We start from the raw sequence: 13,716 nt of genomic DNA on the forward strand, positions 1-13,716 counted from the left end.
CTGCCGTTTCAAAGTAGTGGTGTTTCCCTTGATGTGTGACCCACAGTCTTGCCGGCTGCAGCATTCCAAATTTAACCTTCCTTTTGTGCAGCACCGCCTTGGCCTGATTAAAGCTTGCCCTCCTTCTCGCCACCTCCGCACTCCAATCTTGATATACGCGGATCACCGCGTTCTCCCACCTACTGCTCCGAGTTTTCTTTGCCCATCTGAGGACCACCTCTCTGTCCTTATATCGAAGAAATCTCACCACTATGGCTCGAGGAATTTCTCCAGCCCTCGGTCTTCGCGCCATAACTCGATAGGCTCCCTCCACCTCCAACGGGCCCGTCGGGGCCTCCGATCCCATTAACGAGTGCAGCATCGTGCTCACATACGCCCCGACGTCCGCCCCTTCTGCACCTTCGGGAAGACCAAGAATCCTTAAATTCTTCCTCCTCGCATTATTCTCCAGCACCTCCAGCCTTTCCACACACCTTTTGTGTTGTGCCTCGTGCATCTCTGTCTTCACCACTAGACCCTGTATGTCGTCCTCATTCTCAGCAGCCTTTGCCTTCACGACCCGAAGCTCCTGCTCCTGGGTCTTTTGCTCCTCCTTTAGCCCTTCAATCGCCTGTAATATCGGGGCCAACAGCTCCTTCTTCATCTCCTTTTTAAGTTCTTCCACGCAACGCAGCAGGAACTCTTGTTGGTCAGGGCCCCATATTAAACTGCCTCCTTCCGACGCCATCTTGCTTTGGGCCTGCCTTCCTGGCCGCTGCTCTAGAGGATCCACCGCAATCCGGCCACTTTCCTCTCCTTTTTCCATCCGTGTCCAGGGGGGATTCCCTTCTGGTTTACCGCACAATGTTATTAGCCGTTAAAATTGCCGCTGGGGCTCCTATTAAGAGCCCAAAAGTCCTTTCCACCGGGAGCTGCCGAAACATGTGAGTTAGCTGGTCATCGCCGCACCCGGAAGTCCGGAGTCCATCTATTAGGTGACGCCGTACCGAGGGAATGCGTCTATTAGGTGACACCGTACCGAGGGAGTGTGTCTATTAGGTGACGCCGTGCCAAGGGAGTGCGTCTATTAGGTGACGCCGTACCGAGGGAGTGCGTCTATTAGGTGACGCCGTACCGAGCGAGTGCGTCTATTAGGTGATGCCGTACCGAGGGAGTGCGTCTATTCGGTGATGCCGTACCGAGGGAGTGCGTCTATTTGGTGATGCCGTACCGAGGGAGTGCGTATATTCGGTGATGCCGTACCGAGGGAGTGCGTCTATTAGGTGATGCCGTACCGAGGGAGTGCCGTCTATTAGGTGATGCCGTACCGAGGGAGTGCGTCTATTCGGTGATGCCGTACCGAGGGAGTGCGTCTATTAGGTGATGCCGTACCGAGGGAGTGCCGTCTATTAGGTGATGCCGTACCGAGGGAGTGCGTCTATTTGGTGACGCCGTACCGAGGGAGTGCGTCTATTAGGTGACGCCGTACCGAGAGAGTGCGTCTATTAGGTGACTCCGTACCGAGGGAGTGCGTCTATTAGGTGTCGCCGTACCGAGGGAGTGTGTCTATTAGGTGTCGCCGTACCGAGGGAGTGCGTCTATTAGGTGACACCGTACCGAGAGAGTGCATCTATTAGGTGACTCCGTACCGAGGGAGTGTGTCTATTAGGTGTCGCCGTACCGAGGGAGTGCGTCTATTAGGTGACGCCGTACCGAGAGCGTGCGTCTATTAGGTGACGTCGTACCGAGGGAGTGCGTCTATTAAGTGACGTCGTACCGAGGGAGTGCGTCTATTAGGTGACGCCGTACTGAGGGAGTGCGTCTATTAGGTGACGTCGTACCGGGGGAGTGCCGTGTATTAGGTGACGCCGTACCGAGGGAGTGCGTCTATTAGGTGATGCGGTACCGAGGGAGTGCCGTCTATTAGGTGATGCGGTACCGAGGGAGTGCGTCTATTAGGTGAACCCGTACCGAGGGAGTGCCGTCTATTAGGTGATGCCGTACCGAGGGAGTGCGTCTATTTGGTGACGCCGCACCGAGGGAGTGCGTCTATTAGGTGACGCCGCACCGAGAGCGTGCGTCTATTAGGTGACGTCGTACCGAGGGAGTGCGTCTATTAAGTGACGTCGTACCGAGGGAGTGCGTCTATTAGGTGACGCCGTACTGAGGGAGTGCGTCTATTAGGTGACGCCGTACCGAGGGAGTGCGTCTATTAGGTGACGCCGTACCGAGAGCGTGCGTCTATTAGGTGACGTCGTACCGAGGGAGTGCGTCTATTAAGTGACGTCGTACCGAGGGAGTGCGTCTATTAGGTGACGCCGTACTGAGGGAGTGCGTCTATTAGGTGACGTCGTACCGGGGGAGTGCCGTGTATTAGGTGACGCCGTACCGAGGGAGTGCGTCTATTAGGTGACGCCGTACCGAGGGAGTGCGTCTATTAGGTGACGCCGTACCGAGGGAGTGCGTCTATTAGGTGACGCCGTACCGAGGGAGTGCGTCTATTAGGTGACGCCATACCGAGCGAGTGCGTCTATTAGGTGATGCCGTACCGAGGGAGTGCGTCTATTCGGTGATGCCGTACCGAGGGAGTGCGTCTATTTGGTGATGCCGTACCGAGGGAGTGCCGTCTATTAGGTGATGCCGTACCGAGGGAGTGCCGTCTATTAGGTGATGCCGTACCGAGGGAGTGCGTCTATTTGGTGACGCCGTACCGAGGGAGTGCGTCTATTAGGTGACGCCGTACCGAGAGAGTGCGTCTATTAGGTGACTCCGTACCGAGGGAGTGCGTCTATTAGGTGTCGCCGTACCGAGGGAGTGTGTCTATTAGGTGTCGCCGTACCGAGGGAGGGGCGTCTATTAGGTGACGTTGTACCGAGGGAGTGTGTTTGTTAGGTGACGTCGTACCGAGGGAGTGCGTCTATTAGGTGACTCCGTACCGAGGGAGTGTGTCTATTAGGTGTCGCCGTACCGAGGGAGTGCGTCTATTAGGTGACGCCGTACCGAGAGCGTGCGTCTATTAGGTGACGTCGTACCGAGGGAGTGCGTCTATTAAGTGACGTCGTACCGAGGGAGTGCGTCTATTAGGTGACGCCGTACCGAGGGAGTGCGTCTATTAGGTGATGCGGTACCGAGGGAGTGCCGTCTATTAGGTGATGCCGTACCGAGGGAGTGCCGTCTATTAGGTGATGCCGTACCGAGGGAGTGCGTCTATTTGGTGACGCCGCACCGAGGGAGTGCGTCTATTAGGTGACTCCGTACCGAGGGAGTGCGTCTATTTGGTGACACCGCACCGAGGGAGTGCGTCTATTAGGTGTCGCCGTACCGAGGGAGTGCGTCTATTAGGTGACGTCGTACCGAGGGAGTGCGTCTATTAAGTGACGTCGTACCGAGGGAGTGCGTCTATTAGGTGACGCCGTACTGAGGGAGTGCGTCTATTAGGTGACGTCGTACCGGGGGAGTGCCGTGTATTAGGTGACGCCGTACCGAGGGAGTGCGTCTATTAGGTGACTCCGTACCGAGGGAGTGCCGTCTATTAGGTGACGCCGTACCGAGGGAGTGCGTCTATTAGGTGACGCCGTACCGAGGGAGTGCGTCTATTAGGTGACGCCGTACCGAGGGAGTGCGTCTATTAGGTGACGCCATACCGAGCGAGTGCGTCTATTAGGTGATGCCGTACCGAGGGAGTGCGTCTATTCGGTGATGCCGTACCGAGGGAGTGCGTCTATTTGGTGATGCCGTACCGAGGGAGTGCCGTCTATTAGGTGATGCCGTACCGAGGGAGTGCCGTCTATTAGGTGATGCCGTACCGAGGGAGTGCGTCTATTTGGTGACGCCGTACCGAGGGAGTGCGTCTATTAGGTGACGCCGTACCGAGAGAGTGCGTCTATTAGGTGACTCCGTACCGAGGGAGTGCGTCTATTAGGTGTCGCCGTACCGAGGGAGTGTGTCTATTAGGTGTCGCCGTACCGAGGGAGTGGCGTCTATTAGGTGACGTTGTACCGAGGGAGTGTGTTTGTTAGGTGACGTCGTACCGAGGGAGTGCGTCTATTAGGTGACTCCGTACCGAGGGAGTGTGTCTATTAGGTGTCGCCGTACCGAGGGAGTGCGTCTATTAGGTGACGCGGTACCGAGAGCGTGCGTCTATTAGGTGACGTCGTACCGAGGGAGTGCGTCTATTAAGTGACGTCGTACCGAGGGAGTGCGTCTATTAGGTGACGCCGTACCGAGGGAGTGCGTCTATTAGGTGATGCGGTACCGAGGGAGTGCCGTCTATTAGGTGATGCCGTACCGAGGGAGTGCCGTCTATTAGGTGATGCCGTACCGAGGGAGTGCGTCTATTTGGTGACGCCGCACCGAGGGAGTGCGTCTATTAGGTGACTCCGTACCGAGGGAGTGCGTCTATTTGGTGACGCCGCACCGAGGGAGTGCGTCTATTAGGTGTCGCCGTACCGAGGGAGTGCGTCTATTAGGTGACGCCGTACCGAGAGCGTGCGTCTATTAGGTGACGTCGTACCGAGGGAGTGCGTCTATTAAGTGACGTCGTACCGAGGGAGTGCGTCTATTAGGTGACGCCGTACTGAGGGAGTGCGTCTATTAGGTGACGTCGTACCGGGGGAGTGCCGTGTATTAGGTGACGCCGTACCGAGGGAGTGCGTCTATTAGGTGATGCGGTACCGAGGGAGTGCCGTCTATTAGGTGATGCTGTACCGAGGGAGTGCCGTCTATTAGGTGATGCCGTACCGAGGGAGTGCGTCTATTTGGTGACGCCGCACCGAGGGAGTGCGTCTATTAGGTGTCGCCGTACCGAGGGAGTGCGTCTATTTGGTGACGCCGCACCGAGGGAGTGCGTCTATTAGGTGTCGCCGTACCGAGGGAGTGCGTCTATTAGGTGACGCCGTACCGAGGGAGTGCGTCTATTAGGTGACGCCGTACTGATGGAGTGCGTCTATTAGGTGACGCCGTACCGAGGGAGTGCGTCTATTAAGTGACGTCGTACCGAGGGAGTGCGTGTATTCGGTGACGCCGTACCGAGGGAGTGCGTCTATTAAGTGACGTCGTACCGAGGGAGTGCGTCTATTCGGTGACGCCGTACTGAGGGAGTGCATCTATTAGGTGACGTCGTACCGAGGGAGTGCGTCTAGTTTTTTAAAAAAAATATATATTTTATTCAAAATTTTTGGCCAACCATGACAGTACATTGTGTATCCTTTACACAGTAATATAACAATATAAATAACAATGGCCAGTTTTTTAAACAAGAAATAAATAATATATAAACAACATCAACATTAAAAAAACTAAACTAAATGGCAACTGCCTTGTCCCAAATAAATACTCTCCAAAAATACAATTCAACAGGCCAGTATACAATTACCTATAACAACAACCTATACATATTATACTTATACACTAACATCCCTGAGATTCCTTCTGGTCCCCCCCTCTCCCCCCCCCCCACCCCCTGGGCTGCTGCTGCTGTCTTCTTCTTTTCCATTCCCGCAATCTTTCTGTGAGGTATTCGACGAACGGTTGCCACCGCCTGGTGAACCCTTGAGCCGATCCCCTTAATCCGTTCCAGCTTTATAAACCCTGCCATGTCATTTATCCAGGTCTCCACACCCGGGGGCTTGGCTTCCTTCCACATTAACAATATCCTGCGCCGGGCTACATGGGGCGCAAAGGCCAAAACACCAGCCTCTTTCGCCTCCTGCACTCCCGGCTCTTCTGCAACCCCGAATATAGCCAACCCCCAGCTTGGTTCGACCTGGACCCCCACCACCTTCGAAAGCACCTTTGTCACCCCACCCAAAACCCCTGTAGTGCCGGACATGACCAGAACATGTGGGTGCGATTCGCTGGGCTTCTCGAGCATCTCGCACACCTATCCTCTACTCCAAAAAGTTTACTGAGCCGTGCGCCAGTCATATGCGCCCTGTGTAACACCTTAAATTGTATCAGGCTTAGCCTGGCACACGAGGACGATGAGTTTACCCTGCTTAGGGCATCAGCCCACAGCCCCTCCTCAATCTCCTCCCCCAGTTCTTCTTCCCATTTCCCTTTCAGCTCATCTACCATAATCTCCCCCTCGTCCCTCATTTCCCTATATATGTCTGATACCTTACCGTCCCCCACACATGTCTTTGAGATCACTCTGTCCTGCACCTCCTGTGTCGGGAGCTGCGGGAATTCCCTCACCTGTTGCGTCGCAAAAGCCCTCAGTTGCATATACCGGAATGCATTCCCTTGGGGCAACCCATATTTCTCGGTCAGCGCTCCCAGACTTGCAAACGTCCCATCTACAAACAGATCTCTCAATTGTGTTACTCCTGCTCTTTGCCATGTTCCAAATCCCCCATCCATTCTCCCCGGAGCAAACCTATGGTTATTTCTTATCGGGGACCACACCGAGGCTCCCGTCTTTCCCCTATGCCGTCTCCACTGCCCCCAAATTTTCAGCGTAGCCACCACCACCCGGCTTGTGGTGTATTTCTTCGGCGAGAACGGCAACGGCGCCGTCGCCATAGCTTGTAGGCAAGTCCCCCTGCAGGACGCCCTCTCCAATCACTTCCACGCCGCTCCCTCCTCTTCTCCCATCCATTGAGATATTGGCGGCCCAGTAGTACTCACTTAGGCTCGGTAGTGCCAGCCCCCCCCTATCCCTACTACGCTGTAAGAATCCCTTCCTCACTCTCGGGGTCTTCCCGGCCCACACAAAACCCATGATGCTCTTCTCAATCCTTTTGAAAAAAGCCTTCGTGATCACCACCGGGAGGCACTGAAACACAAAGAGGAATCTCGGGAGGACTACCATTTTAACCGCCTGCACCCTCCCTGCCAGTGACAGGGATACCATGTCCCATCTCTTGAAGTCCTCCTCCATCTGTTCCACCAACCGCGTTAAATTTAACCTATGCAATGTACCCCAATTCTTGGCTATCTGGATCCCCAAGTAGCGAAAGTCCCTTGTTACCTTCCTCAGCGGTAAGTCCTCTATTTCTCTGCTCTGCTCCCCTGGATGCACCACAAACAACTCACTTTTCCCCATGTTCAGTTTGTATCCTGAAAATTCTCCAAACTCCCCAAGTATCCGCATTATCTCTGGCATCCCCTCCGCCGGGTCCGCCACATACAACAACAAATCGTCCGCATACAGAGATACCCGGTGTTCTTCTCCTCCCCTGAGTACTCCCCTCCACTTCCTGGAACCCCTCAATGCTATTGCCAGGGGCTCAATCGCCAGTGCAAACAATAATGGGGACAGAGGACATCCCTGTCTCGTCCCTCTATGGAGCCGAAAATACGCAGACCCCCGTCCATTCGTGACCACGCTCGCCATCGGGGCCCTATACAGCAGCTGTACCCATCTAATATACTCATCTCCAAAGCCAAATCTTCTCAACACCTCCCACAAATAATCCCACTCCACTCTATCAAATGCTTTCTCGGCATCCATCGCCACCACTATCTCCGCTTCCCCCTCTGGTGGGGGCATCATCATTACCTCTAGCAGCCTCCGTATATTCGTATTCAGCTGTCTCCCCTTCACAAACCCAGTTTGGTCCTCATGGACCACCCCCGGGACACAATCCTCTATCCTCATTGCCATTACCTTGGCCAGAATCTTAGCGTCTACGTTCAGGAGGGAAATGGGCCTATAGGACCCGCATTGCAGCGGGTCTTTTTCCTTCTTTAGGAGAAGCGATATCGTTGCCTCTGACATAGTCGGGGGCAGCTGTCCCCTTTCCCTCGCCTCGTTAAAGGTTCTCATCAGTAGCGGGGCCAGCAAGTCCATATATTTCCTATAGAATTCCACTGGGAATCCATCTGGTCCCGGGGCCTTCCCCGCCTGCATGCTTCCAATCCCTTTCACTACTTCCTCCGTCTCAACCTGTGCTCCCAGTCCCGCCCTCTCCTGCTCCTCCACCTTAGGAAATTCCAGCTGATCCAGAAAGCACATCATTCTCTCCTTCCCGTCCGGGGGCTGCGCTTCATATAATCTTTCATAGAATGCCTTGAACACTCCATTCACTCTCTCCGCTCCCCGCTCCATCTCTCCCTCCTCATCCCTCACTCCCCCTATTACCCTCGCTGCTCCCCTTTTCCTCAATTGGTGTGCCAGCAACCTGCTCGCCTTCTCCCCATATTCGTACTGTACACCCTGTGCCTTCCTCCACTGTGCCTCTGCAGTACCCGTTGTCAGCAAATCAAATTCTACGTGTAGCCTTTGCCTTTCCCTGTACAGTCCCTCCTCCGGTGCCTCCGCATATTGCCTGTCCACCCTCAAAAGTTCTTGCAGCAACCGCTCCCGTTCCCTACTCTCCTGCTTTCCTTTATGTGCCCTGATTGATATCAGCTCCCCTCTAACCACTGCCTTCAGCGCCTCCCAGACCACTCCCACCTGGACCTCCCCATTATCATTGAGTTCCAAGTACTTTTCAATACACCCCCTCACCCTTAGACACACCCCCTCATCCGCCATTAGTCCCATGTCCATTCTCCAGGGTGGACGCCATTCTTTTTCCTCCCCTATCTCCAAGTCCACCCAGTGTGGAGCGTGATCCGAAATAGCTATAGCCGTATACTCAGTCCCCCTCACCTTCGGGATCAACGCCCTTCCCAAAACAAAAAAGTCTATTCGCGAATAAACTTTGTGGACATAGGAGAAAAACGAAAACTCCTTACTCCTAGGTCTGCTAAATCTCCATGGGTCTACTCCTCCCATCTGCTCCATAAGTCTTTAAGCACCTTGGCTGCTGCCGGCCTCCTTCCAGTCCTGGACCTCGATCTGTCCAGCCCTGGTTCCAGCACCGTGTTAAAATCTCCACCCATTACCAACTTTCCCACCTCTAGGTCCAGGATACGTCCTAACATGCGCCTCAAAGTTGGCATCATCCCAGTTCGGGGCATATACGTTCACTAAGACCACCGCCTCCCCCTGTAATTTGCCACTCACCATCACGTATCTGCCCCCACTATCCGCCACTATGGTCTTTGCCTCAAACATTACCCGCTTCCCCACTAGTATAGCCACCCCCCTGTTTTTCACATCTTGCCCCGATGAAACACCTGCCCCACCCATCCTTTGCGTAGTCTAACCTGGTCTATCAGTTTCAAATGCGTCTCCTGTAACATAACCACATCTGCCTTAAGTTTCTTAAGGTGTGCGAGTACCCGTGCCCTCTTTATCGGCCCGTTCAGCCCCCTCACATTCCACGTGATCAGCCGGGTTGGGGGGCTCTTTACCCCCCCCCCCGTCGATTAGCCATCCCCTTTTATCCAGCTCCTCACCCGGTTCCCACGCAGCTGTGTCCCCCCCCAGGCGGTGCCCGCCCACCCCACCCCATACCAGCTCCCCCTTCTCCCCAGCAGCAGCAACCCAGTAAATCCCCCCTCCCACCCCCTCGCTAGATCCCCCACTAGCGTAGTTACACCCCCCATGTTGCTCCCAGAAGTCAGCAAACTCTGGCCGATATCGGCTTCCCCCCGTGACCTCGGCTCGCACCGTGCGACGCCCCCTCCTTCCTGCTTCCCTATTCCCGCCATAGTTATCATAGCGCGGGAACAAGGCCCGCGCTTCCCTTTTGGCCCCACCCCCAATGGCCAACGCCCCATCTCCTCCACCTCCTCCCTCCCCCACAACCTGTGGAAGAGAGAAAAGTTACCGGGTCGCAGGTTTAACAACATAAAAATCATCTCTCCCCCCTTTTTCCCCCCTCTTCGCCCCCCATATTCGCCCCACCACTTAGTCTCAAACTTTTTTTTTTAATAACCCGCTTATTCCAATTTCTCTTTAACAATAAATGTCCACGCCTCATCCGCCGTCTCAAAGTAGTGGTGCTTCCCTTGATATGTGACCCACAGTCTTGCCGGCTGCAGCATTCCAAATTTAATCTTTTTATGAAGCACCGCCTTGGCCCGATTAAAGCTCGCCCTCCTTCTCGCCACCTCCGCACTCCAGTCTTGATACACGCGGAATAACCGCATTCTCCCACCTACTGCTCCAAGTTTTCTTTGCCCACCTGAGGACCATCTCTCTGTCCTTAAAACGGAGGAATCTCACCACTATGGCTCTGGGAATTTCTCCTGCTCTCGGTCCTCGCGCCATCACTCGGTATGCTCCCTCCACCTCCAACGGACCCGCCGGGGCCTCCGCTCCCATTAACGAGTGCAGCATCGTGCTCACATATGCCCCGACGTCCGCCCCTTCTACACCTTCAGGAAGACCAAGAATCCTTAAATTCTTCCTCCTCGCATTATTCTCCAGCACCTCCAGCCTTTCCACACATCGTTTATGCTGTGCCTCGTGCATCTCCGTCTTCACCACCAGGCCCTGTATGTCGTCCTCGTTCTCGGCAGCCTTTGCCTTCACGACACGAAGCTCCCGCTCCTGGGTCTTTTGCTCATCTTTTAGCCCTTCAATCGCCTGTAATATCGGGGCCAACAGCTCCTTCTTCATCTCCTTTTTAAGGTCTTCCAGGCAGCGTTTCAAGAACTCTTGTTGTTCAGGGCCCCATATTAAACTGCCACCTTCCGACGCCATCTTGGTTTTTGCTTGCCTTCCTTGCCGCTGCTCTAAAGGATCCACCGCAATCCGGCCACTTTCCTCTCCTTTTTCCATCCGTATCCAGGGGGGGATTCCCTTCTGGTTTACCGCACAGTGCTTTTAGCCGTTAAAATTGCCGTTGGGGCTCTTATTAAGAGCCCAAAAGACCGTTCCACCAGGAGCTGCCGAAACGTGCGACCTAGCTGGTCATCGCCGCACCCGGAAGTCAGAGTGCGTCTATTAGAGGACACCGTGCCGAGGGAGTGGCGTCTATTAGGTGACGCCGTACCGAGGGAGTGCGTCTATTAGGTGACGTCGTACCGAGGGAGAGTGTCTATTAGGTGACGCCGTACCGAGGGAGTGGCGTCTATTAGGTGACGTCGTACCGAGGGAGAGTGTCTATTAGGTGACGCCGTACCGAGGGAGTGGCGTCTATTAGGTAACGCCGTACCGAGGGAGTGGCGTCTATTAGAGGACACCGTGCCGAGGGAGTGGCGTCTATTAGGTGACGCCGTACTGAGGGAGTGCGTCTATTAGGTGACGTCGTACCGAGGGAGAGTGTCTATTAGGTGACGCCGTACCGAGGGAGTGGCGTCTATTAGGTAACGCCGTACCGAGGGAGTGCGTCTATTAGGTGACACCGTACCGAGGGAGTGGCGTCTATTAGGTGACGTTGTACCGAGGGAGTGTGTCTGTTAGGTGACGTCATACCGAGGGAGTGCGTCTATTAGGTGACGCCGTACCGAGGTAGTGCGTCTATTAGGTGACGCCGTACCGAGGGAGTGCGTCTATTAGGTGATGCCGTACCGAGGGAGTGCGTCTATTAGGTGACGTCGTACCGAGGGAGAGTGTCTATTAGGTGACGCCGTACCGAGGTAGTGCGTCTATTAGGTGATGCCGTACCGAGAGAGCGCGTCTATTAGGTGATGCCGTACCGAGGGAGTGGCGTCTATTAGGTGACGCCGTACCGAGGGAGTGTGTCTATTAGGTGACGCCGTACCGAGGGAGTGGCGTCTATTAGGTGACGCCGTACCGAGGGAGTGGCGTCTATTAGGTGACGCCGTACCGAGGGAGAGTGTCTATTAGGTGACGCCGTACCGAGGGAGTGTGTCTATTAGGTGACGCCGTACCGAGGGAGTGTGTCTATTAGGTGACACCGTACCGAGGGAGTGGCGTCTATTAGGTGACACCGTACCGAGGGAGTGCATTTATTAGGTGACGCCGTACCGAGGGAGTGCCGTCTGTTAGGTGACACCGTACCGAGGGAGTGGCGTCTATTAGGTGACGCCGTATCGAGGGAGTGCGTCTATTAGGTGATGCCGTACCGAGGGAGTGGCGTCTATTAGGTGACGCCGTACCGAGGGAGTGCGTCTATTAGGTAATGCCGTACCGAGGGAGTGCCGTCTGTTAGGTGACGCCGTACCGAGGGAGTGCGTCTATTAGGTGAACCCGTACCGAGGGAGTGCGTCTATTAGGTGACGCCGTACCGAGGGAGTGGCGTCTATTAGGTGACGCCGTACCGAGGGAGTGCGTCTATTAGGTGAACCCGTACCGAGGGAGTGCGTCTATTAGGTGACGCCGTACCGAGGGAGTGCGTCTATTAGGTGAACCCGTACCGAGGGAGTGCCGTCTATTAGGTGATGCCGTACCGAGGGAGTGCGTCTATTAGGTGACGCCGTACCGAGGGAGTGCTGTCTATTAGGTGACGCCGTACCGAGGGAGTGCGTCTATTAGGTGATGCCGTACCGAGGGAGTGGCGTCTATTAGGTGACGCCGTACCGAGGGAGTGCTGTCTATTAGGTGATGCCGCACCGAGGGAATGCGTCTATTAGGTGACGCCGTACCGAGGGAGTGCCGTCTGTTAGGTGATGCCGTACCGAGGGAGTGCGTCTATTAGGTGACGCCGTACCGAGGGAGTGGCGTCTATTAGGTGACACCGTACCGAGGGAGTGCGTCTATTAGGTGACGCCGTACCGAGGGAGTGGCGTCTATTAGGTGACGCCGTACCGAGGGAGTGGCGTCTATTAGGTGACGCCGTACCGAGGGAGTGTGTCTATTAGGTGACGCCGTACCGAGGGAGTGCGTCTATTAGGTGACACCGTACCGAGGGAGTGGCGTCTATTAGGTGACACCGTACCGAGGGAGTGTGTCTATTAGGTGACACCGTACCGAGGGAGTGCGTCTATTAGGTGATGCCGTACCGAGGGAGTGCGTCTGTTAGGTGATGCCGTGCCGAGGGAGTGGCGTCTATTAGGTGACGTCGTACCGAGGGAGTGCGTCTGTTAGGTGACGCTGTACCGAGGGAGTGCGTCTATTAGGTGATGCCGTACCGAGGGAGTGGCGTCTATTAGGTGACGCCATACCGAGGGAGTGGCGTCTATTAGGTGACGCCGTACCGAGGGAGTGCGTCTATTAGGTGATGCCGTGCCGAGGGAGTGGCGTCTATTAGGTGACGTCGTACCGAGGGAGTGCGTCTATTAGGTGATGCCGTGCCGAGGGAGTGGCGTCTATTAGGTGACGCCGTACCGAGGGAGTGGCGTCTATTAGGTGACGTCGTACCGAGGGAGTGCGTCTGTTAGGTGACGCTGTACCGAGGGAGTGCGTCTATTAGGTGATGCCGTACCGAGGGAGTGGCGTCTATTAGGTGACGCCATACCGAGGGAGTGGCGTCTATTAGGTGACGCCGTACCGAGGGAGTGCGTCTATTAGGTGATGCCGTACCGAGGGAGTGGCGTCTATTAGGTGACGCCGTACCGAGGGAGTGCGTCTATTAGGTGACGCCGTACCGAGGGAGTGCGTCTGTTAGGTGACGCTGTACCGAGGGAGTGCGTCTATTAGGTGATGCCGTACCGAGGGAGTGGCGTCTATTAGGTGATGCCGTACCGAGGGAGTGGCGTCTATTAGGTGACGCCGTACCGAGGGAGTGGCGTCTATTAGGTGACGCCGTACCGAGGGAGTGCTGTCTATTAGGTGATGCCGTACCGAGGGAGTGTGTCTATTAGGTGACGCCGTACCGAGGGAGTGCTGTCTATTAGGTGACGCCGTACCGAGGGAGTGCGTCTATTAGGTGATGCCGTACCGAGGGAGTGGCGTCTATTAGGTGACGCCGTACCGAGGGAGTGCTGTCTATTAGGTGACGCCGTACCGAGGGAGTGCGTCTATTAGGTGACACCGTACCGAGGGAGTGCGTCTAT

At 55.3% G+C, this 13,716-nt stretch overlaps 1 protein-coding gene across 1 annotated transcript in view; it reads left to right on the forward strand.

Moving 5' to 3' along the window:
- The window catches only part of LOC140392492 (chromodomain-helicase-DNA-binding protein 5-like), a 167,817-nt gene that overhangs the window by 136,921 nt on the left and 17,180 nt on the right, over window positions 1-13,716 (forward strand). The gene's annotated exons all lie outside the window — the stretch shown is intronic.

Source organism: Scyliorhinus torazame, chromosome 16, assembly GCF_047496885.1.
Source record: "Scyliorhinus torazame isolate Kashiwa2021f chromosome 16, sScyTor2.1, whole genome shotgun sequence".
NCBI classification, from domain to species: Eukaryota; Metazoa; Chordata; class Chondrichthyes; order Carcharhiniformes; family Scyliorhinidae; genus Scyliorhinus; species Scyliorhinus torazame.